The sequence below is a fragment of the Eleutherodactylus coqui genome, chromosome 7 (genome assembly GCF_035609145.1).
Source record: "Eleutherodactylus coqui strain aEleCoq1 chromosome 7, aEleCoq1.hap1, whole genome shotgun sequence".
In the NCBI taxonomy this organism is placed as follows: Eukaryota; Metazoa; Chordata; class Amphibia; order Anura; family Eleutherodactylidae; genus Eleutherodactylus; species Eleutherodactylus coqui.
Genome location: NC_089843.1, coordinates 199312095 through 199334704, shown reverse-complemented (window position 1 = coordinate 199334704; position 22610 = coordinate 199312095). Strand labels below are relative to the sequence as shown.

General features: G+C 47.9%; 2 pseudogenes; both read left to right on the top strand.

Annotated features, from left to right (window-relative positions):
* Positions 1 to 5643: 5643 nt before the first annotated feature.
* LOC136574025 (U2 spliceosomal RNA) lies at positions 5644 to 5822 on the top strand (annotated as a pseudogene).
* A 13390-nt stretch (positions 5823 to 19212) lies between these two features.
* Positions 19213 to 19420, top strand: LOC136574003 (U2 spliceosomal RNA; annotated as a pseudogene).
* The last annotated feature ends 3190 nt before the right edge of the window (positions 19421 to 22610 follow it).

The following is a 22610-nucleotide window of genomic DNA, read 5'->3' as shown; positions in this document are numbered from 1 at the left end:
GGTTAATTATGGGCACGGGACTAAGTGAAGGCTTCCATTCGGGTGCATCTACTATATCCCTTATTTTAAACTTCCCTAAGGGATCTGTCCTCCCGTACCGGTATGTCCCCAGACTATAAGTCCCCCCGTCCCCCGGGCTTGGATCTCCCATGGTTAATGTAAAAACCGCATTAAAACCAAGCAATATACTAAGTTCAGCCTTCCAATACCTGCTGTCATTATTCTCAAGGAGAGTTATACGACTAATTAGGGATTTCCGGCTCTTGTCTTTCTTATTTAAGGCACTTCGCGGTTTATAGGACCAGTCTATTCCTGTGTTACATCCCACTAATCCCCAATAACGGCAGTCTTCTCCCCAGACGTTATCAGTGGCGCGAACATATTGTATTCCCCGGGTATATAAGTCATATAACCAGCTGGACTGAGCTAAATCTGGCCTGCGGTGGGATCTTGCGCCTAGACACGGGACCACAGTACAATAGTCGAAGGAAGATGCGGCTACTTGAGCATTGGACGAGTTATACTAGAAGGTAACCATACCCTCATATTCTTCCGACTAAGGATTCTAGTTGCCACCCTCCTCTCTCACTAGCCCTAACCAGAGTAATGTCTTTGGCACAACTAAGACTGGTCTCCCGGATCTGAAGCTTTCTTACAGTATGAAGCATGGATCCATGTAAGTCTTTCGGCTAGTTTCACAGCTGTGGCAGTAGTCAGAAGCACCTGGTAGGGGCCATCAAATCGGGGCTCAAGAGGGTGCTTCCTGAGGAACTTCTTGACGCACACCCAATCCCCAGGCTGCAAGATATGTGTCCCAGTGTCTGCCTCTGAGTCTGGAAGAGAACACCTGTGCATAGGCTTTGGTTAGTTCTTTAACAACGGAAATCAAATAATTAGTCAACACATCAGATTGTAATTGTAACTACTGAGGATAGTAACGACCTAGCCTTGGGGCTAGCCCAAACAATCTCGTAGGTAGATAATGTATAATCCCCCCTGGGTTCATATCTAACACTGTATAAGGCTATTGGATGACAGTCTTTCCAAAGTGGCGTCATTTTTAAGTATCTTACTTTTTAGCGTGCCACTACGTCTCTCCACCTTTCCACTACTCTAAAGATGGTACAGTATGTAAAAGGCCTGTGATACACCCAGAGCAGACATGATATGTTACATTCACCTGCGAAGTTTATACCTCTGTCTGACTCTGAATTACTTCTGGTACCCCATATTCACAGTTTACCTCGTTCATGAGCTTCTTTGCGGTTACCTACTTGTTTGCCTTGGTAACAGGGTCGGCCTCCAACCTGCAAAGACATCAACAACAACAAGCACGTATTCATACTTCCCAACAAGTGGGAGCTGAACGTAGTCAATTTGCAATCCCTGAAATGGGTAGAGTGGTCCCGGCAAGTGTGATGTGGCAAATTTACTTCTGCCCTGACTCACCTATGGTATAGATCATGCTAAACTGGATAAATGATGCAGCAGCTACAGAGAACCTAGAAGTCACCCATCCTCTTTCAAGCGTCGTCATCATTGCTGCTTTACTAGGTGGATCTTTCCGTCCATCAGCTGGGCCATCATGGGATACAGGAACTGTGGTAGGCAAGTGCTGTTGACTTTTCACCATACGCTGTCCTGTTTCTGCTGCTCCCATATTAGTCCATTTATTCTTTCCTTCCTTGCTGGCTTGTAACTGTAAAAGTCTTTAGCATATCAAAGTCAAAATTTTTGTCAATGTCCAAAGTTTTTACCACTGACGCATGCTGTCAGTATCTTTCTTCTTTCTTCCACGGCTTGAGGGCCGCTGCCTTTGCTATGCTGTCAGCAAGGGTGTCGTCTCTCGCCTCTCTAGTGTAGGAATCGGTGCGAACTCTCAACTTTGTCAGGTAGAAGTAGGGCCTCCATGCGACTCTGTACCGCTGCACCATACTCAATTGGTTGTCCTGCTAAGGTAAAAACTGTCTGGCCTTCCATATTGGGCCGTAATCATGAGCTATACCAAATGCATACCAGGAGTCAGTGTAAAGGATTGCCGGTCTTACCTCTCGCCACTCTACACGCCTCAGTGATGGCCTTCAATTCCGCTTCTTGTACTGTGACATGCGGAGGCAGAGCTTCTGCTTCTAGGACATCTTGTTGTGTGACCACTGCATATCCGATGTGGAGTCATCAATCCTCACCCTGGTACCATCTGCAAAAAGCTCAACATATGCATTATCAACAGAGGTTCTGGTAACTGTTTGCATACCTGCAGTTTCTTACCGAATTAGTACTAAATAATCGTGCTGATGTTCTATTTAACATGGCTCGGAATCTTGTTATCTTATTCCATTTATTTATTTACTTTTTTTAATTTTTTTTTAAACCCAATAGCTGATCTACAACACCTAGATCATCTATGACCCAGATCACCTATGCCTCCCCCCTTTTGAACCGGAATACTCAATGGAAAAAGAGTAATTGCGTTCAAACTAGTAAACCAAGAGGCACAAAAACAAGCACTTTGTAGGTCAAGGTGACATTGTATGCAGCGAAGTGTGAGCGAAAATCTCCTTACAAATTTTTTTTTTTCCTTTTAGGTCGCAGTTAGCATTTTTTAACACAAGGGGGCGCAACACAAGTCAAATTTTACGTCACCCAGTGTAATAGTATTTCAGGGAATGGCCACGTTTAGCTTTTACTCTCCTGTGGAATATAAATATAGCTTCAGTGTAGACTGACACTAGAATATACAAAAGACTTAAGGAAAAACTAAAGAATACGGATGAATTAACATCCTACTCTGGGCAATTCAGTCCCTCTTTCTTCACATAAAAAGTAAAATTACTTCACCAAATTGCATGAAAAAGTTTGCTGGGTGACTATAGGGAAATTATTCCATCTGTAGGAGCCTTCCATAACATCATCTGTCTGAGCATCCATTGGAGAAGCGGGCAGTGGAAAACAGAGCCCCTGGGAACATGAGAGAGCGTCCCCTGTCATGTATTCCTGGCCTCTGCCCCCATGCATCAACTCCAATCTTCCATGCACTATAAACCAGCTTAGTCATCTACTATGACCCAAGCTGCATCTTCACAAAGGTTTGTTTCCCTGAACTTATCACACATCCAAAGTGGCCACATCTTGGAGCGTAACAAAGTCCGGTCAAACAAAACCTTACTTCAGACAATCATGATGTTAGCACTGGATACAGTGGCATTGGGGAATATAGGCCTCCCAAGTGCAGCAAAATGGCCACCAGAGGCAGAAAGGGGCGGGGCTACAGATCTCCCAGGTGAGGCAAAATGGCTGCCGGAAGAAGGGGCGGGGCCAGGGGCAGCAGGCCTCCCAGGTGAGGCAAAATGGCTGCCGGAAGAAGGGGCGGGGCCAGGGGCAGCAGGCCTCCCAGGTGAGGCAAAATGGCCGCTGGAGGAGGTAGGAGCGGGGCCAGGTCCAGTCCCGAATGGGGAGGGACCGGAAGTAACATCACACACCCTGAAAGTGAGCACATGGGGGGGGGGGAGTGCTGCCGAGTCACACTATGTGGAGTTGTAAACATTGCAAGCGCGGCCGCCATTACAGGGAGGGGCTGTAGTCAACACAAAGGCATTACATTGTTAATAAGCAATACACATACCCCCCCCCCCCCCCACATGCTTTCTCCTCTTGAATCTCTTAACTACGTTATACCAAAAAAAAACTAGCTAAAAACGCCTTTCTTTCTGCTGGGCTTCCTGCTCATCTTCTGAAAACTGTCTACAATCTATCTTACCATATTCATTTCTGCTTATCTGTCCATGACCTGACATTTCTTTCTGCAACTTTTCCTGGTCCTTTCCCATTGTTCAGTAAACTCTGCTCCCTTCCCTTCAGCAACCAAATCACAAGCTCTATGACCTTTGTCCTTGCTCACTCTATGCTACCTGCTTATTCTATCCTATCCGAAGTTTCTGGACACAGTAGTGTTCCTCTTGTAAAATCTGCTTTCTTCAAATCCTTCCAATATAACCTCTCTTTCCCACTCAGATTACACATTAATTCTATAAAACACAAGACAACGGGAACGGAAGGGTTAATTGAGAAAAGCTTTCAGTCCACTCTCTTATCAGCAACCCTCCCCCAATAATAAACACTGCACATTCTTTCTATAATACCAAACAGACGGGATTACTGGAGAATACCCACAACGGCTCAAGGTATATATCTCATCTACCTTTATATCAACCCACCGTCTACTAGTAATCCCCAAGTGCACTCCTTGTACACGATCTAGACAGGACATTTAGCTATACACAGAGACTGACGATTATTTTCAATGACCAAAACCTCAACAATATTCTGGAGACATCAGCCGTCACACCATGGCTATATTCCCGCGTATATACCTTTTCACATATGAGAACATAACACGCTCAATCATAAAGGTAAATGTGCGTATCATAAATCTTCCTAACCTCACACTAGTTTACCTAGGAGTAAGTGTCTGGCGCGCTCCCTCAGACTTAAACAGCCGAGTCCGCCCTTCTGACACATTAACCCTCACAGAATTTGTCTCTTGGTCTTGTATACACAATTTTTAACCGTCTCAGACATAGCAGCCACAGCATACAAAATACCCCTTAAGCAGGTTACAACGGTGGTCTTTTTTCCGAGTAAGAAAGAACTATATTACCTGCCTTTCATTGATTTATCACTCTGGATCAGAAACAGGCAGAAAAGCAGTCAGAACCCAGATCACATCGGTAGATTTACATAAAGCAATCTTACCGTGTTCTGTAGATTTTCGGGCCCCTGAGTTCTGTGTGCCATCCGCCGATCTCTGTATTTTTCCAGAATAAAAGAAAGAAAAATCTCTTAACTCGGTCCACCCAGGATACGCCACTGATCTGGATTACGGTTTTCTCCAGCAGATTTTGGGGTATTTTGTAGCTTCCGAATTGTACAGTGTGCACACATCATCGACCAGGATCAGACACAAATGCTGGTCTAAAACCGGAAGAGTCTCTACAATGTGTAAAGGCTCAGGCTTTTTATTATAACACATGATAACCGCCCTTTAATGGGCGTGCAACAGATTACATCAGTAACATATAGGATTCTCATTTGTCGGATCATATAGAATCCCCCACCTCTCTGCCCACCCTCTCCAAGTGCTGATGTGGCATGGACTCTGTCCTAGCTGAGGTCAGCTCCGTGTAGTGATGAATCATTGTTTAACTAGCTTCAGGATGGGAGTGGAAGGGGGCTAGGTAAACACTCAGTATATACATATAATCCTATAACCTTTAACTCTTAGAGGCTGGTTGTGCAACTTGTGTAATCAGAGCAAATACCATGATGAGATTGTGTGTGTGTCCTTTAAACTCCACAGAGCTAAGAGTTATTACAACAGCATAATACATTTGGTTTATACAAATCGATAGACATTTTATACTAATTAATTATCATGTCTACTACAGATGATTGTGTCAGACTGATCCTGAGTCGCCTTTATATGTGTTATTTATATGATAAAAAGAAGCGAGGAGTAGCTGATGCCGAAGGGATATGGAAATTCAAGAAATGGAAACACCTTGTAAAGTTATAAGTATTCTTCTTTATTGTGTGATTTGAGTGTAATTTGCAGATTTACAATGATTGAATAACCTGTATGTGCAAATAAAGTTTATTTTACAAAAAAAAAAGCTGTTCTTATCAGTTTAATATCTGATACGTCCCCTATCTGGGGACCATATATTAAATGGATTTTTAGAACAGGGAGCTGGAAAAAGAGCTTGCTCTGTCCACTCCGCGCATTGACCTGGTATTGCAGTACCTCCAGGACCGGTGCACCCCCTTTCTTATTTCAGTATTCAAAAACTGAAACGACGAGCAAGAGGTGCAGCGCAGCTATGGCGGCTGCTGCTGCTACCACCCAAGCACTTTGATTGACACTCAGCCCGTCTGCTGCCGTGGAGCTCGCAACATTGTATCCACTGAGCAGCTGCGTCTGCCAGAGTGTGCACAGCACAGGTACAACTGGAAGCAAAACAACACACACACACACACACACCAGTTCATATGCCAGCCGCACTCTATAGTTCGTACCTACCGCTGCGCTAATAGCCAAGTTGGAAACATCGGGCAGGCACAGCGTATCCTGGCAGCCTGCGTCTGTATGCTCCACGTATTCGGGTCATAGGTGTATGTGCAGGGGGTGCGGTCGCACCTGGGGCCCGGAGCCCTAGGGGGCCCATAAAGTCTCTCTTCCCCACATTGTAAACCAATGCTACCAATGAAGCTTTATAGTTTGGGGGCCCAGTTCCAGACTTTGTACTGGGGCCCCGCAGCTTCAAGTTACACCTCCGGATCAGGATAATGCTAGGCCATTCCAACCAGCCTGTGTGAGTGACCTGCAGTCGCTGGTAGTTGAAAAGCGGCCGCCCGGCAGGCCCCGGATGCGCGCTTCAGAGTGGACAGACAGCAGCGGACCCCCAATCACACAGGCCCGAGGCTTGCTATGCAGCACGGAATACCTCATTGGACTGCAGCACTCCACGCGGGCTGAGATACACGCTCCACGTGGGATGGGCAGCATTCGTCCATTAAGATCCAGAAGATCCAGGCCAACGCTTAGAGATGGAGCAACACTCGGGGAGCAAAGAACTCCAACGAATGGACGTCTACTTTACAAGGATGTATTGCTTTATTCAATGCATGGACACAGAAACAGTTCAACCGCTCGATTACAGACCGCAGTCAATACAGTAAAGAAAGAAATGTGTCTGTTTAATGTAAACTTGCATGGAGCTCGTTTGTCAGCCACTGACGGACTGAATGCTGCTGCTGCCACCGCCGCTGCTGCATGTCTGAAACGTGGTCTGACGTTACATGCACCACCAGGGATAATGCCTTGCCTATAAGCATTCCCCAGCTGGCAAAAACGGAACCTCCCTGCCTATTCCTCACCATGGAAGAACGGAACCTACCTTTTTTTAAAAAAAAAAAAAGAAAGCCACAGCAGCAGCCAACTAGATTTTGGTAGGCCGCTGTCTCCCCCTTGTGTGCTGCATAAAAAATGCACTCCGCTAAAAATAACAATGATCCACGAAATAGAGCGTATGGAGAGAATGAGGCTTCTAGATGAGCCGTCAGGTTATGATTAATTGTATCACACCTGGGCGATATGGATAGATGCCCGGAGCTCACCCCTATTTACCAAGTGGTTACAGACAGGGACATGTGAGTAACACGTTTAAACCACAATCGTAAAGAGAAACAACAATCCCGGAGCCCGCCCCCCCCTTTTTGTTTTATTTTCTCTTTCTCCCGTGTCATAGATACCTACCCTCCCTTACCACTACGCCCCTATCCTCCCCTCATTCCCCTGTTTGTAGACCTTATAAAATATCACAGACAAACATGATATAGTTCAACTCGAAATTTATTTATTAAGTTTCATTGTCAAAGTTATTTTTACATTGCTTTGAGATAAGGCAAAAGTTTCCCCCCCCCCCCCCCTCCATGAAACCAATAAAACCTATATTGAATAAAATAAAAATGATGCAGTTACCGGTAGTTCTGCAGCTTCTTGGTAGAGATAAAGACCATCTCCCGTCTCCCAGCTGCAGCATAGACTGACTAAAATGGCTGCCAAGCCCGGTATTAATGCTTCTAAATTGATGACATCACAATGGAGTGACATCAGCCTGCCATACACCTGGCTCATGACATCACAAGGGAGTGACATCATCAGTAGAGATGAGCGAACGTACTCGTCCGAGTTTGATACTCGTTCGAGTTTTAGCGTGTTCGAAATGCTCGTTACTCGTAACGAGTACCACGCGATGTTCGGGTTACTTTTACTTTCATCTCTGAGACGTTAGCGCGCTTTTCTGGCCAATAGAAAAACAGGGAAGGCATTACAACTTCCCCCTGCGACGTTCAAGCCCTATACCACCCCTCTGCAGTGAGTGGCTGGCGAGATCAGGTGTCACCCGAGTATAAAAATCGGCCCCTCCCGCGGCTCGCCTCAGATGCGTTGTGACATAGCTGAGGGACAGTGGTATTGTGTTGGAGCTGCTATAGGGAGAGTGTTAGGAGTTAGTGTAGGCTTCAAGAACCCCAACGGTCCTTCTTAGGGCCACATCTAACCGTGTGCAGTAGTGTGGAGGCTGCTTTTTGCAGTGTTGCACATTTTTTTTTTTTTGGTATTTCGGCCGTGCAGAGCATTGCGCCCTGCAGTAATACTCCAGGGACAGAATTGTGTAGGCAGGGCCAGAAGACATATATTATTGATTGAATGTACGCAGTGGGCCTTTTCTAAAAAATATTGGAAAAAAATCTATTTGGCCTGCCTGTCTCTGTGCTCAGTGTTCTGGGTCCGTGTGTGCTGGGGGTAGTAGTTCTCCAAATAAATACGCAGCCAGCTAAGTGTTACAGCAGGCGTGCGCCAAATTATTTCCTGGCTCAGAAATCACCGCTCTGTTGCAGTTAATAACAGTGCGACACTCTGCAGTTCTGTCACACACTCCAGGGACAGAATTGTGTAGGCAGGGCCAGAAGACATATATTATTGACTGAATATACGCAGTGGTCCTTTTGAAAAAAATATTGGGCAAAAAATCTATTTGGCCTGCCTGTCACTGTGCTCAGTGTTCTGGGTCCGTGTCTGCTGGGGGTAGTAGTTCTACAAATAAATACGCAGCCAGCTAAGTGTTACAGCAGGCGTGCGCCAAATTATTTCCTGGCGTTCCGTAAGCGAAGTCAGCCTCCAACCACAGGCCAATAAGCGGCAGATTTAATTACAGCGCTCTGTTTCTGCATTACTGGTAATACAGCGTGCAGAGGGGTAGGGGTAGGCCTAGAGGACGTGGGCGCGGCCAAGGACGCGGAGGCCCTAGTCCGGGTGTGGGCACAGGCCGAGCTCCTGATCCAGGTGTATCGCAGCCGACTGCTGCGGGATTAGGAGAGAGGCACGTTTCTGGCGTCCCACATTCATAGCACATTTAATGGGTCCACGCGGTAGACCTTTATTAGAAAATGAGCAGTGTGAGCAGGTCCTGTCGTGGATGGCAGAAAGTGCTTCCAGCAACCTATCGTCCACCCACAGTTCTGCGCCGTCCACTGCTGCAACTCAGAATCCTCTGGCTGCTGAGTCGGGGTCCGGGGGATGAGGCTGGGGACTTCCGGCAACTGTCTCAAGACCTTTCAGTGGGTGAGGAGGCCGATGACGATGAGACACAGTTGTCTATCAGTGAGGTAGTAGTAAGGGCATTAAGTCCGAGGGAGCAGCGCACCGAGGATTCTGAGGAAGAGCAGCAGGACAATGAGGTGACTGACCCCACCTGGTTTGCTACGCCTACTGAGGACAGGTCTTCAGAGGGGGAGGCAAGGGCAGGTTGCAAGAGGCAGTGCGGTGGCCAGGGGTAGAGGCAGGGCCAGACCGAATAATCCACCAACCGTTTCCCAAAGCGCCCCCTCGCGCCATGCCACCCTGCAGAGGCTGAGGTGCTCAGAGGTCTGGCAGTTTTTCACTGAGAGTGCAGACGACTGACGAACAGTGGTGTGCAACCTTTGTCGCGCCAAGATCAGCCGGGGAGCCACCACCACCAGCCTCACCACCACCAGCATGCGCAGACATATGATGGCCAAGCACCCCACAAGGTGGGACGAAGGCCGTTCACCGCCTCCAGTTTGCACCGCTGCCTCTCCCCCTGTGCCCCAACCTGCCACTGAGATCCAACCCCGCTCTGAGGACACAGGCACTACCGTCTCCTGGCCTGCACCCACACCCTCACCTCCGCTGTCTTCGGCCCCATCCACCAATGTCTCTCAGCGCACCGTCCAGCCATCGCTAGCGCAAGTGTTTGAGTGCAAGCGCAAGTACGCCGCCACACACCCGCACGCTCAAGCGTTAAACGTGCACGTAGCCAAATTTATCAGCCTTGAGATGCTGCCGTATAGGGTTGTGGAAACGGAGTCCTTCAAAAGTATGATGGCGGCGGTGGCCCCGCGCTACTCAGTTCCCAGTCGCCACTACTTTTCCCGATGTGCCGTCCCAGCCCTGCATGACCACGTCTCCCGCAACATTGTACGCGCCCTCACCAACGCGGTTACTGCCAAGGTCCACTTAACAACGGACACGTGGACAAGCACAGGCGGGCAGGGCCACTATATCTCCCTGACGGCACATTGGGTGAATTTAGTGGAGGCTGGGACAGAGTCAGAGCCTGGGACCGCTCACGTTCTACCCACCCCCAGAATTGCGGGCCCCAGCTCGGTGGTGGTATCTGCGGCGGTGTATGCTTCCTCCAGTAAACCACCCTCCTCCTCCTCCTCCTCCAACGCAACCTCTGTCTCGCAATCAAGATGTGTCAGCAGCAGCAGCACGTCGCCAGCAGTCGGTGTCGCGCGTCGTGGCAGCACAGCGGTGGGCAAGCGTCAGCAGGCCGTGCTGAAACTACTCAGCTTAGGAGATAAGAGGCACACGGCCCACGAACTGCTGCAGGGTCTGACAGAGCAGACCGAACGCTGGCTTGCGCCGCTGAGCCTCCAACCGGGCATGGTCGTGTGTGACAACGGCCGTAACCTGGTGGCGGCTCTGCAGCTCGGCAGCCTCACGCACGTGCCATGCCTGGCCCACGTCTTTAATTTGGTGGTTCAGCGCTTTCTGAAAAGCTACACACGCTTGTCAGACCTGCTCGGAAAGGTGCGCCGGCTCTGCGCACATTTCCGCAAGTCCCACACGGAGCTGCCACCCTGCGCACCCTGCAACATCGGTTTAATCTGCCAGTGCACCGACTGCTGTGCGACGTGCCCACACGGTGGAACTCTACACTCCACATGTTGGCCAGGCTCTATGAGCAGCGTAGAGCTATAGTGGAATACCAACTCCAACATGGGCGGCGCAGTGGGAGTCAGCCTCCTCAATTCTTTTCAGAAGAGTGGGCCTGGTTGGCAGACATCTGCCAGGTCCTTGGAAACTTTGAAGAGTCTACCCAGGTGATGAGCGGCGATGCTGCAATCATTAGCGTCACCATTCCTCTGCTATGCCTCTTGAGAAGTTCCCTGCAAACCATAAAGGCAGACGCTCTGCGCTCGGAAACAGAGCCGGGGGAAGACAGTATGTCGCTGGATAGTCAGAGCACCCTCCTGTCTATATCTCAGCGCGGTGAGGAGGAGGAGGAGGGGGAAGAGACAGCTTGGCCCACTGGTGAGGGTACACATGCTGCTGGCCTGTCATCTTTTCAGCGTGTATGGCCTGAGGAGGAGGAGGAGGATCCTGAAAGTGATCTTCCTAGTGAGGACAGTCATGTGTTGCGTACAGGTACCCTGGCACACATGGCTGACTTCATGTTAGGATGCCTTTCTCGTGACCCTCGCGTTACACGCATTCTGGCCACTACTGATTACTGGGTGTACACACTGCTCGACCCAAGGTATAAGGAGAACCTTTCCACTCTCATACCCGAAGAGGAAAGGGGTTCAAGAGTGATGCTATACCACAGGACCCTGGCGGACAAACTGATGGTAAAATTTCCATACGACAGCGCTAGTGGCCGAAGGCACAGTTCCGAGGGCCAGGTAGCAGGGGAGGCGCGGAGATCAGGCAGCATGTACAGCACAGGCAGGGCAACACTCTTTAAGGCCCTTGACTGCTTTATGGCTCCCCAGCAAGACTGTGTCACCGCTCCCCAGTCACGGCTAAGTCGGCGGGAGCACTGTAAAAGGATGGTGAGGGAGTACGTAGCCGATCGCACGACCGTCCTCCGTGACGCCTCTGCCCCCTACAACTACTGGGTGTCGAAGCTGGACACATGGCCTGAACTCGCGCTGTATGCCCTGGAGGTGCTTGCTTGTCCTGCGGCTAGCGTCTTGTCGGAGAGTGTGTTTAGTGCGGCTGGGGGAGTCATCACGGATAAGCGTACCCGCCTGTCAACCGACAGTGCCGACAGGCTAACACTCATCAAGATGAACAAAGCCTGGATTTCCCCAGACTTCTCTTCTCCACCAGCGGACAGCAGCGATACCTAAGCAATACGTAGGCTGCACCCGCGGATGGAAGCATCGTTTTGTATCCCCCTCAAAAACGGGGACCTTTTCGCTTCATCAATCTGTGTATAATATTCCTCCTCCTCCTCCTCCTCCTCCTCCTGCTCCTCCTCCTGAAACCTCACATAATCACGCCGAACGGGCAATTTTTCTTAGGCCCACAAGGCTCAGTCTTATCATTTTTCTAAACAATTTTTATACGTTTCAATGCTCATTAAAGCGTTGAAACTTTCACCTCAACCAATTTTTATTTTAACTGGGCTGCCTCCTGGCCTAGTTACCAATTAAGCCACATTAACCAAAGCGATTAATTGGTTTCACCTGCCCTCTTGGTTGGGCATGGGCAATTTTTCTGATGTACATTAGTACTGTTGATACAGCAATTTTTGTGGGCCCTCGCCTACAGTGTAATCAAATTAATTTTTAGCCCACCTGCATTACAGCTGAGCTGACGTTACATCAGCTGTGCTGGGCACTGCAATGGGATATTTTTATGTACCGCCGGTGGCTTCCTGGCACCCACCCATGCTGTGGGTCCACAGGGAGTTGTAAATGCATCTGTGTCCACTTCTAAAGAACCCCAGTCTGACTGGGGCATGCAGTGTGGGCCGAAGCCCACCTGCATTTCATCTGACGTTAGCTCTGCTGTCCAGGGCACTGCAATGGGATACATTTATGTACAGCGGGTGGGTTCCAGGGAGCCACCCATGCTGTGGGTGCACACGGAATTCCCATTGCGGAGTTGTACCTGCCTGTGACTATTTATAAAAAAACGCGGTCTGACTGGGGCATGCAGACACCTTGACAGAATGAATAGTGTGTGGCACATAGGTTCCCCATTGCTATGCCCACGTGTGCAGCTCCTGATGGCGGTGACACAGGATTGGATTTCTCATTGCTTCTGTACAGCATTGTGGACTATCGCCCCGCCCCTTTTAAAGAGGCTCGCTGGCTAGCCGTGCCAACCCTCTGCAGTGTGTGCCTGCGGTTCCTCTGGCAGACGCACTTATAAATAGCCATGAGTGTGGCGTGGCATGAGGGCAGCTGAAGGCTGCACAGGGACAATTTGGTGTGCGCTGTGGACACTGGGTCATGCAGGTGGGGGTTGGGCAGCATGTAACCCAGGAGAAGTGGCAGCGGAGTGTCATGCAGGCAGTGATTGTGCTTTGTTGGAGGTAGTGTGGTGCTTAGCTAAGGTATCCATTGCTAATGAGGGCTTTTCAGAAGTAAAAGTTGTTGGGGGGGGGCCACTCTTGCCACTATTGTGGCTTAATAGTGGGACCTGTGAACTTGAGATGCAGCCCAGCATGTAGCCCCTCGCCTGCCCTATCCGTTGCTGTGTCGTTCCCATCACTTTCTTGAATTGCACAGATTTTCACAAATGAAAACCTTAGCGAGCATCGGCGATATACAAAAATGCTCCGGTCGCCCATTGACTTCAATAGGGTTCGTTACGCGAAACGAACCCTCGAGCATCGCGAAAAGTTTGTCTCGAGTAACGAGCACCCGAGCATTTTGGTGCTCGCTCATCTCTAATCATCAGCATTCCAAACACCTGGCTCATTTGCATACAGTATGTATGTATGTATGTGAGTCTATCTATCTATGTTTATTAATTATGTAGAATATAGATATGGATTATTTCTGAATTATAGATTTTGTAGATATAGATTAAAGATAGATTTAAGATTGTTTGTGTGTGTATATATATATGTATGTATGTATATATGTAAAAAAATATAAAATCTGTAGTTATGTATGTATGGCGGGAAAAAAAGGCCTGCTGTATGTTTTTAAGTTCTTCGGATGACCATGCCGCTCTATTATTCTCCTTACTAGGGTCTACTAATGCTGGCCCAGGGGAAGGCAATAAAGCCCTATGGGGCCAAAGCCAATTTCCCTCATTTTAGGTAAAAAGTTTCCATCCGTCCCCACTTGAAATGCGGCCGGCCGAAGAGATCCCTCCAACCGACCGGCCGACGCACCTTCAGAGACAAACTAGTGCTTGCTTCTAGTGTCATCGCCGGCCTAACCATCCTGTGTAGGGAGCTGACGAGTCCTGCAGCAGCAGGCTCTGCAAGCCTAGGATGCATGAGCACGGTGCAAGAGGAAGGACTGAGGGGGGGGGAGGGCGCGGTTGAGAAGGCGTGGGGCAGGGCTATGCAAAGTTTTACAATTCTCCCAGAAACCTGGGTGCATTGTGGGTGCGCCCAGAGTGCCGGCTGAGCGTGTTGCCTCAAGCCTTGGAAGTGGAGTTGGGCGGGCCGGGCTACAGGCGAAACCCGTTTCGGGTTATCGCTTCTCGGCCTTTTGGCTAAGATCTATGTGGTCTGGTCAGATGTTTCTGAGCCTGTCGTACCCTCGGCCTTGGGGCATCGGTGCTTCGTGCATCTTAAGCCCTTCGCTGCTATTGGGGGCGGACTTGCGAAGATACTTGGGAAGGCGATCGCTATATTCCTTTGAAGATGTCGGAGAACGTGGCGGCTACAATCCGTTATGCGGAATCCGGTGATCTACGTCTGAAGAATTCGTTCAAGATCGAAATTGCTGATGAAGTGCGGGATAAGGTCTCCCTAGGCTTCTTCGTAAGGATTATCCTGCTGAAAACATTGAAGATCAAGAGGGAGGATATTCTGGCCCTGCAAGACTCGCCTGGACGGTTTATTCTTACTTTGGAGTCTGAAGCAGCTTGCCAGAACTGCTTTCGTGAGATTAATGCGAACCTGCACGAGGAGAACCTAAAAGGACTATCTTTTGTGGTGCTTTATTCTGGAGGTGAGAAGCCTCTGGTAGTCCATATGAGCAATCCATATGTGGACTTTGATGACATCACCCGCTTTCTGTGAAACTACTGCTCTGAAGTACGTTTCTCTCATAAGGTGCTGAATTCAGAGCAGTTATGGACTGGCAAATACAAGTTCTTTGTCAAATTCCAGCAGAGCCCGGAAGGAATCGAGGGATTAAGGCACCCCCCATCGAGCTTTATGATTGGAAGGGATCGGGATCGTCTTTTACCCTGGAATGCCTTTATTCTGCAGAAAGTGCATGGAGTTCGGGCATGTGTATGAAACCTGCAAGGAGGAGGTAGCGGTTTGTAAGAAATGCTACAGGAAAGGGCATGCTACCATGAGCTGTAAAAACACAATCGTCTGCAACATTTGCAAAGTGTCTGGGCATACTTTTAAGGACTGTCCATTGAAAAAAAGCAGCCGATCGTATGCGGATGTGCTCAAAAAACAGCCTGTATTGGAGGGCACGTCTAAGGCGCAAGCATCACCAGCTAGCGTTGTCCCTGAAGAACAGCTGGTAAAGGACCTGACTGATGACACCAATATTCCTGTTGACTGGTCTAAGGTGTCCGATGATCCAGAGGGGGATGTGCCAGTGGCAGAGGGGTCTGAAGTTGAAGCCGGGGAAAGCCCCTCTGCTGCTGCCGAGGGCTCCAACATCGAAGATATCGAGGGTGAGATGGAGTGGGAAGTACAGCGGAAAAGGAAAAAGGCGGCTGACAAAAGACAAGACACTGCAAAAAAAGGTGCTGGTAAAATCCAGCTCTTTACAACCGGGGAAAACATTATCCACTGAGACTTCAGACACTCGCCTCTATAAACCGGTTCCTTCTAGGCTGCACCTCCCTGACCCCCCTGCGGAACCACCCCCTTCTGACCCAACTAACATCAAGTTTTCCGATTCGTCAGAGAACGTCTCGAGCCCTGGAACAGCTGGGATTATGACGGACTCGGACAGCAGTAGTGCCTGACCTCTTAAATGGCCCGCAACATTGGAATCGCCTCACTAAATGTGAGAAGCCTGAGGAGTCCTACAAGAAGGGCTGCCTTGTTTTCTTATTTGTCCACCATGAACTGTGATGTTATATGCCTACAAGAGTGTGGGATTGACTACAGCCCAAACTATGCTGATTTGAGAGAAAGCTGGACTTTGGGACCATCCATATGGTCTGGAGACAATGACAACAGGGCGACGGGCATCGGAGTTCTGTTTAAGTCACATGAATTTAAAGTCCATTCCTTTTTACAGGTCGTTCCTGGAAGAGCCCTTCTCCTTAATGTAAGCTTCCGGGGAGTAGAGTTCAGGCTGCTATCTATCTATGCCTCACCGTTGAAGGAGGAGCGATCCCAGCTATTTGAGGATCTACAGTACTACCCGCCAGGCTCTTTGCCTTTGATAATCTGTGGCGATTTTAATTGTGTCCTGCCTGGGGAGAAGAGAGGGGGTGCTGAGGTGCCCAGAAAAGACAAGACAGAGAAACAACTTAAGAACCTGTTAGATGACTTCAGACTTAAAGACATTTGGAGAGTACTGCACAAGAGCGATCCAGGATATACCTGGGAGAGCGTGACTTCGAAATCTCGTATCGTCTTAATATGTGGGACAGAACAAGTTGTCGCCAGGTCAATAGACTTGGTCTCTAACATATTCTCAGATCACAAGTTAATACTTGCGCAACTAGAACTGCCTGGCCTCTGTAGAGACAGAGGTGTGTGGAGACTGAACACACAACTGCTAGAAGACCCCAGCATCAGAGAGGAGTTTATTGCTTTTTATAAGAAGCTGAAGAACAGGCAAGACCGCTACGCTTCCCTGCTGGACTGGTGGGAGCAAAGCAAAAAGGAGATTAAGCAGTGTTTTGTAAAAGCCAGTATCACCAGGGCAAGAGAAAAAAATAGTTGGCATAGAAGGCTCTGCACCAAGCTGCAGACCTGCTACAAACTGAAGGCCAATGGAGTGGATATGGAAGATATTATTGCCAACACAAAGAGAGAGATCACTAAAGAAATTCACTCCAGAGGTAAAGAACTGATCTATAATTCTAAAGTAAAAACTATGGAGAGCGACGAGAAATGTTCTAGATTTTTTTTCAAGAAAGTCGTTTCCACCAAAGAAATGATTACCGAACTAGAAGGTGAGACATCGTCAGGAGGCATGCTCACCAAAGCAAAAGAGTTTTATCAAGAGCTTTTTGATGAAAAACGCATGGCCAGGTCATTTACTGAGGATGCTCTGGGTGCCTTGCAGGGCAAATTAGAGAAAGAAGACCAAGAGACACTTTGCACAGAAGTCACTTTGCCAGAGTTAGATGCTGCTATTAAGAGTCTCTCGTATGGGAAAACCCCAGGTATTGACGGTTTACCGGTTGAATTCTACAGAACATTTTGGGACTTTTTTAGCGTTGATCTGCATGCAGTTTTTAAAGAAGCCTTTAAACGTGAGGTGTTGCCCCTGTCTTGGAGGAGTGGAGTTGTTTCTATTTTGTTCAAGAAGGGAGAACGAACCCGTTTGGAGAACTGGAGACCCATCACACTGCTGAATGTGGACTACAAGCTAATGTCTAAAGTTTTAGTAAACCGTTTTAAAGGGGTTTTAAATAAAGTCATTAATGCGGACCAAGTGTGCGGAGTACCAGGAAGAGGAATACATGAGCACCTGAATCTCATCCGAGACATCATCTGGTACCAACAAGACAGGAAGCAAAGTGTAGCCTTTTTGTCGCTTGATTTTCAGAAGGCTTTTGACCGTGTCTCACATAGGTTTTTATGGGCGGTTTTAGAAGCAATGCATTTTCCTGAAAGTTTTATCAAACAGATTGCACTCTTATATAAGGACTCTTTTAGCAAAATTTTAATAAATGGCTCATTAACAGAAGAGATCCAGCTGCGTTCAGGGGTCAAGCAAGGCTGCCCCTTGTCACCGATTTTATTTATCTGTGCAATAGAACCCTTATTATCAATGATCCGGAGGGATAAAGTGATTAAAGGTGTGCCAATCCCTGGCGGTCAGGGGAAAGAAGTCAAAATCCTAGGATACATGGATGACATCTCTATTTGTTGTACCACACCAGCGGCTTTGAGGCGAGCCATAAGAATAACTGAGTTTGTTTTGTGAAGCCTCAGCTTTCAAGTTGAATGTAAATAAGAGCAGCTGCTTCACCATTGGAGACTGGTCAGATGTGGTCATCCCCAACCTGAAGATGCAGTCAGATGGAATCACGATCTTAGGTGTAGTATTTGACAAACAAAACGAAGGAGTCCAAAGCTGGGAAGCTGTCAGAGAGAAGATACAGAAAAAGATCGACTTCTGGAAGCTCAGGAAGCTGACCCTAGAAGGGAAAGTATTCATTATTAAGGCCCTCCTGCTCCCCATCATGCTGTACCTGAGTATTGTTTTCCCTCCAAATGAAGTTACCACAAAGAAGCTGCAGAGAATGCTATTCCAGTTTGTGTGGGGCTCAAAGTTTGAGAAGCTCAGTAGGCAAACTATGTACAAGTCGCATGGCCTCGGAGGTAAGAACGTTCCAGAGATTAAGTAATTTTTGCACTCAAAATTTTTTAGCCTCTGTTTTAAAACCATGTCCTTAGATAACACCTGGTCCTACTTTTTAAGGTACGCGGCCGGACATGTTTTTAGGAAGCGGAAATGGGTGTCATTTCCACTGACCTCTCCGGTTTTAATATTCTCGCCTAAACAGTATGTCATCTTAGAGAGGATAATAAAACTGTACTGCCTGGATTCTCTCCGCTCAGAGATTTTAAAAGACTCAAGAAAGTTGGTTTTCAAAGTTAAAAGGCGAGAGATAATGACACCTGTTTTAAGTTTTTCTTACAGCAGATGTGCTTCCATCTGGAGGAGAGTGCACGCACCTTATCCAACCAACGACCACAAAGATATCGCCTGGATGACGGTCCACGAGTGTCTGCCGACAAGGGACTTCCAGCACAGAAGGAGGCTAAGTAACACAGCGGTATGTCCCCGAGAACGATGTGGCGATGATGAGACTGTCTTGCACATAATGTGGAACTGCTTTTTTGCACAGGAGGTCTGGAGGGAGTGTTGCCAGTTTTTAAAGTTTTTAGCTGGCATTGATTTTTTGAGCCACGAAGTTATTTTTTACGGTGTATTTTCAAATATGACACCAGACAAAGAAAGAGTCCTGTGGTGCACTTTAAGCTGCATAAAAAACGCACTATGGAAAACGAGGAACATTTTATTATTTAAAAGTGACTGCATAAATGTAAGAGACTGTTTGAAACTAGCAAAAAGTGAACTTTACATGTATTACCTGCTGGACAAGAAGAATCTGGGGAGTAGAAAAGCCCTCAGTTTGTGGAACATTCACCTATGGAATATGTTGTTTTGAATGATTGTCCATTTTTTCTGACCTTATCTATTGCAATTATTGATTTTTGTTGTTAATGATTTGATACGTAATAAATATATAAATGTAAAAAAATCTGTTCTTATCAGTTTAATATCTGATACGTCCCCTATCTGGGGACCATATATTAAATGGATTTTTAGAACAGGGAGCTGGAAAAAGAGCTTGCTCTGTCCACTCCACGCATTGACCTGGTATTGCAGTACCTCCAGGACCGGTGCACCCCCTTTCTTATTTCAGTATTCAAAAACAGAAACGACGAGCAAGAGGTGCAGCGCAGCTGTGGCGGCGGCTGCTGCTACAACCACCCAAGCACTTTGATTGACACTCAGCCCGTCTGCTCGCAACATTGTATCCACTGAGCAGCTGCGTCTGCCAGAGTGTGCACAGCACAGGTACAACTGGAAGCAAAACAACACACACTCACACACAGTTCATATGCCAGCCGCACTCTATAGTTCGTACCTACCGCTGCGCTAATAGCCAAGTTGGAAACATCGGGCAGGCACAGCGTATCCTGGCAGCCTGCGTCTGTATGCTCCACGTATTCGGGTCATGGGTGTATGTGCAGGGGGGGCGGTCGCACCTGGGGCCCGGAGCCCGAGGGGGCCCATAAAGTCTCTCTTCTCCACATTGCAAACCAATGCTATCAATGAAGCTTTATAGCTTGGGGGCCCAGTTCCAGACTTTGTACTGGGGCCCCGCAGCTTCAAGTTACACCTCCGGATCAGCATAATGCTAGGCCATTCCAACCAGCCTGTGTGAGTGACCTGCAGTCGCTGGTAGTCGAAAAGCGGCCGGCCCCGGATGCGCGCTTCAGAGTGGACAGACAGCAGCGGACCCCCAATCACACAGGCCCGAGGCTTGCTATGCAGCACGGAATACCTCATTGGACTGCAGCACTCCACGCAGGCTGAGATACACGCTCCACGTGGGATGGGCAGTATTCGTCCATGAAGATCCAGGCCAACGTTTAGAGATGGAGCAACACTCGGGGAGCAAAGAACTCCAACGAACGGACGTCTACTTTCCAAGGATGTATTGCTTTATTCAATGCATGCACACACAAACAGTTCAACCGCTCAATTACAGACCGCAGTCAATACAGTAAAGAAAGAAATGTGTCTGTTTAATGTAAACTTGCATGGAGCTCGTTTGTCAGCCACTGACTGACTGAAAACTGCTGCTGCCACCGCCACTGCTGCTACATGTCTGAAACGTGGTCTGACGTTACATGCACCACCAGGGATAAGGCCTTGCCTATAAGCATTCCCCAGCTGGCAAAAACGGAACCTCCCTGCCTATTCCTCACCATGGAAGAACGGAAGCTACCTTTTTTTTTAAAAAAAGAAAGCCACAGCAGCAGCCAACTAGATTTTGGTAGGCCGCTGTCTCCCCCTTGTGTGCTGCATAAAAAATGCACTCCGCAAAAAATAACAATGATCCACGAAATAGAGCGTATGGAGAGAATGAGGCTTCCAGATGAGCCGTCAGGCTATGATAAATTGTATCACACCTGGGCGATATGGATAGATGCCCGGAGCTCACCCCTATTTACTAGGTGGTTACAGACAGGGACATGAAAGTAACACGTTTAAACCACAATCGTAAAGAGAAACAACAATCCCGGAGCCCACCCCCCCCCCCTTTTTGTTTTATTTTCTTTCTCCCGTGTCTTAGATACCTACCCTCCCTTACCACTCCCCCCCTTACCCTCCCCTCATTCCCCTGTTTGTAGACCTTATAAAATATCACAGACAAACATATAGTTCAACTCGAAATTTATTTATTAACTTTCATTGTCAAAGTTATTTTTACATTGCTTTGAGATAAGGCAAAAGTTTCCCCCCCTCCATGAAACCAATAAAACCTATATTGAATAAAATAAAAATGATGCAGTTACCGGTAGTTCTGCAGCTTCTTGGTAGAGATAAAGACCATCTCCCGTCTCCCAGCTGCAGCAGAGACTGACTAAAATGGCTGCCAAGCCCGGTATTAATGCTTCTAAATTGATGACATCACAATGGAGTGATATTATCAGCCTTCCAAACACCTGGCTCATTTGCATACAGTGTGTATGTATGTATGTATGTCTGTGAGTCTATCTATCTTTATTAATTATGTAGAATATAGATATGGATTATTTCTGAATTATAGATTTTGTATATATAGATTAAAGATAGATGTGTGTATGTGTGTGTATATATATATATATGTAAAAAAATATATAAAATCTGTAGTTATGTATGTATGGCGGGAAAAAAAGGCCTGCTGTATGTTTTTAAGTTCTTCGGATGACCATGCCGCTCTATTATACTCCTTACAAGGGTCTACTAATGCTGGCCCAGGGGAAGGCAATAAAGCCCTATGGGGCCGAAGCCAATTTCCCTCATTTTAGGTAAAAAGTTTCCATCCGTCCCTACTGGAAATGCGGCCGGCCAAAGAGATCCCTCCAACCGACCGGCCGACGCACCTTCAGAGACAAACTAGTGCTTGCTTCTAGTGTCATCGCCGGCTTAACCATCCTGTGTAGGGAGCTGAAGAGTCCTGCAGCAGCAGCAGGCTCTGCAAGCCTAGGATGCGTGAGCACGGTGCAAGAGGAAGGACTGAGGGTGTGAGGCTGGGCGCGGTTGAGAAGGCGTGGGGCGGGGCTATGCAAAGTTTTACAATTCTCCCAGCTGCCTGGGTGCATTGTGGGTGCGCCCAGAGTGCCGGCTGAGCGTGTTGCCTCAAGCCTTGGAAGTGGAGTTGGGCGGGCCGGGCTACAGGTGAAACCCATTTCGGGTTATCGCTTCTCGGCCTTTTGGCTAGATCAAATGTACTTGGTACAGGAGATTTTGTCAGAAGGTACTCAGGCACCCCTCTCCTCGGCCTTGCGGGATCGCCCACCTCGGTGGGCTTAACCCGCATGCTGCTATTGTTGAGAGGGACTAGTCCTAGGGTAATGAGCAGCGATCCCCCTAGCCTCTTTTGGTCTCCGGATCAAAGGAGGGCAATTGCAACACTTAGGTGAAGCAAAAATTGCGCTAAAAACATGGGTGAAAACCCAGAATTCATACCGGCTTATGCCCGGATTTTAAACTCTGTTTGTGTCATCCTAGCAGAGAATACGGCGGAAGCACGTGGCCTGACGTACGTCGTTAAGGACGTGCTCTTGGGCGTTTTCAACGTCCAACTACACGAAATTCTGGCGATTCAGGACTACCCTAAGAGACAGACTTACGATGTGACATTTACGCAAAAAGGTATCTTCCGTGACCTCATTTCTGCTTTACCAACCAAGAAGGATCCCAGGTTGGAGGGAGTCCAGATAATCGAGCACGTCCTTGACGTCACCAAACTCGTAGTGATTAAAATGTATTCCCCTTACACAAACGTTGAAGAGGTGCAATCCTTCCTACGAGAATACTTCAAATCA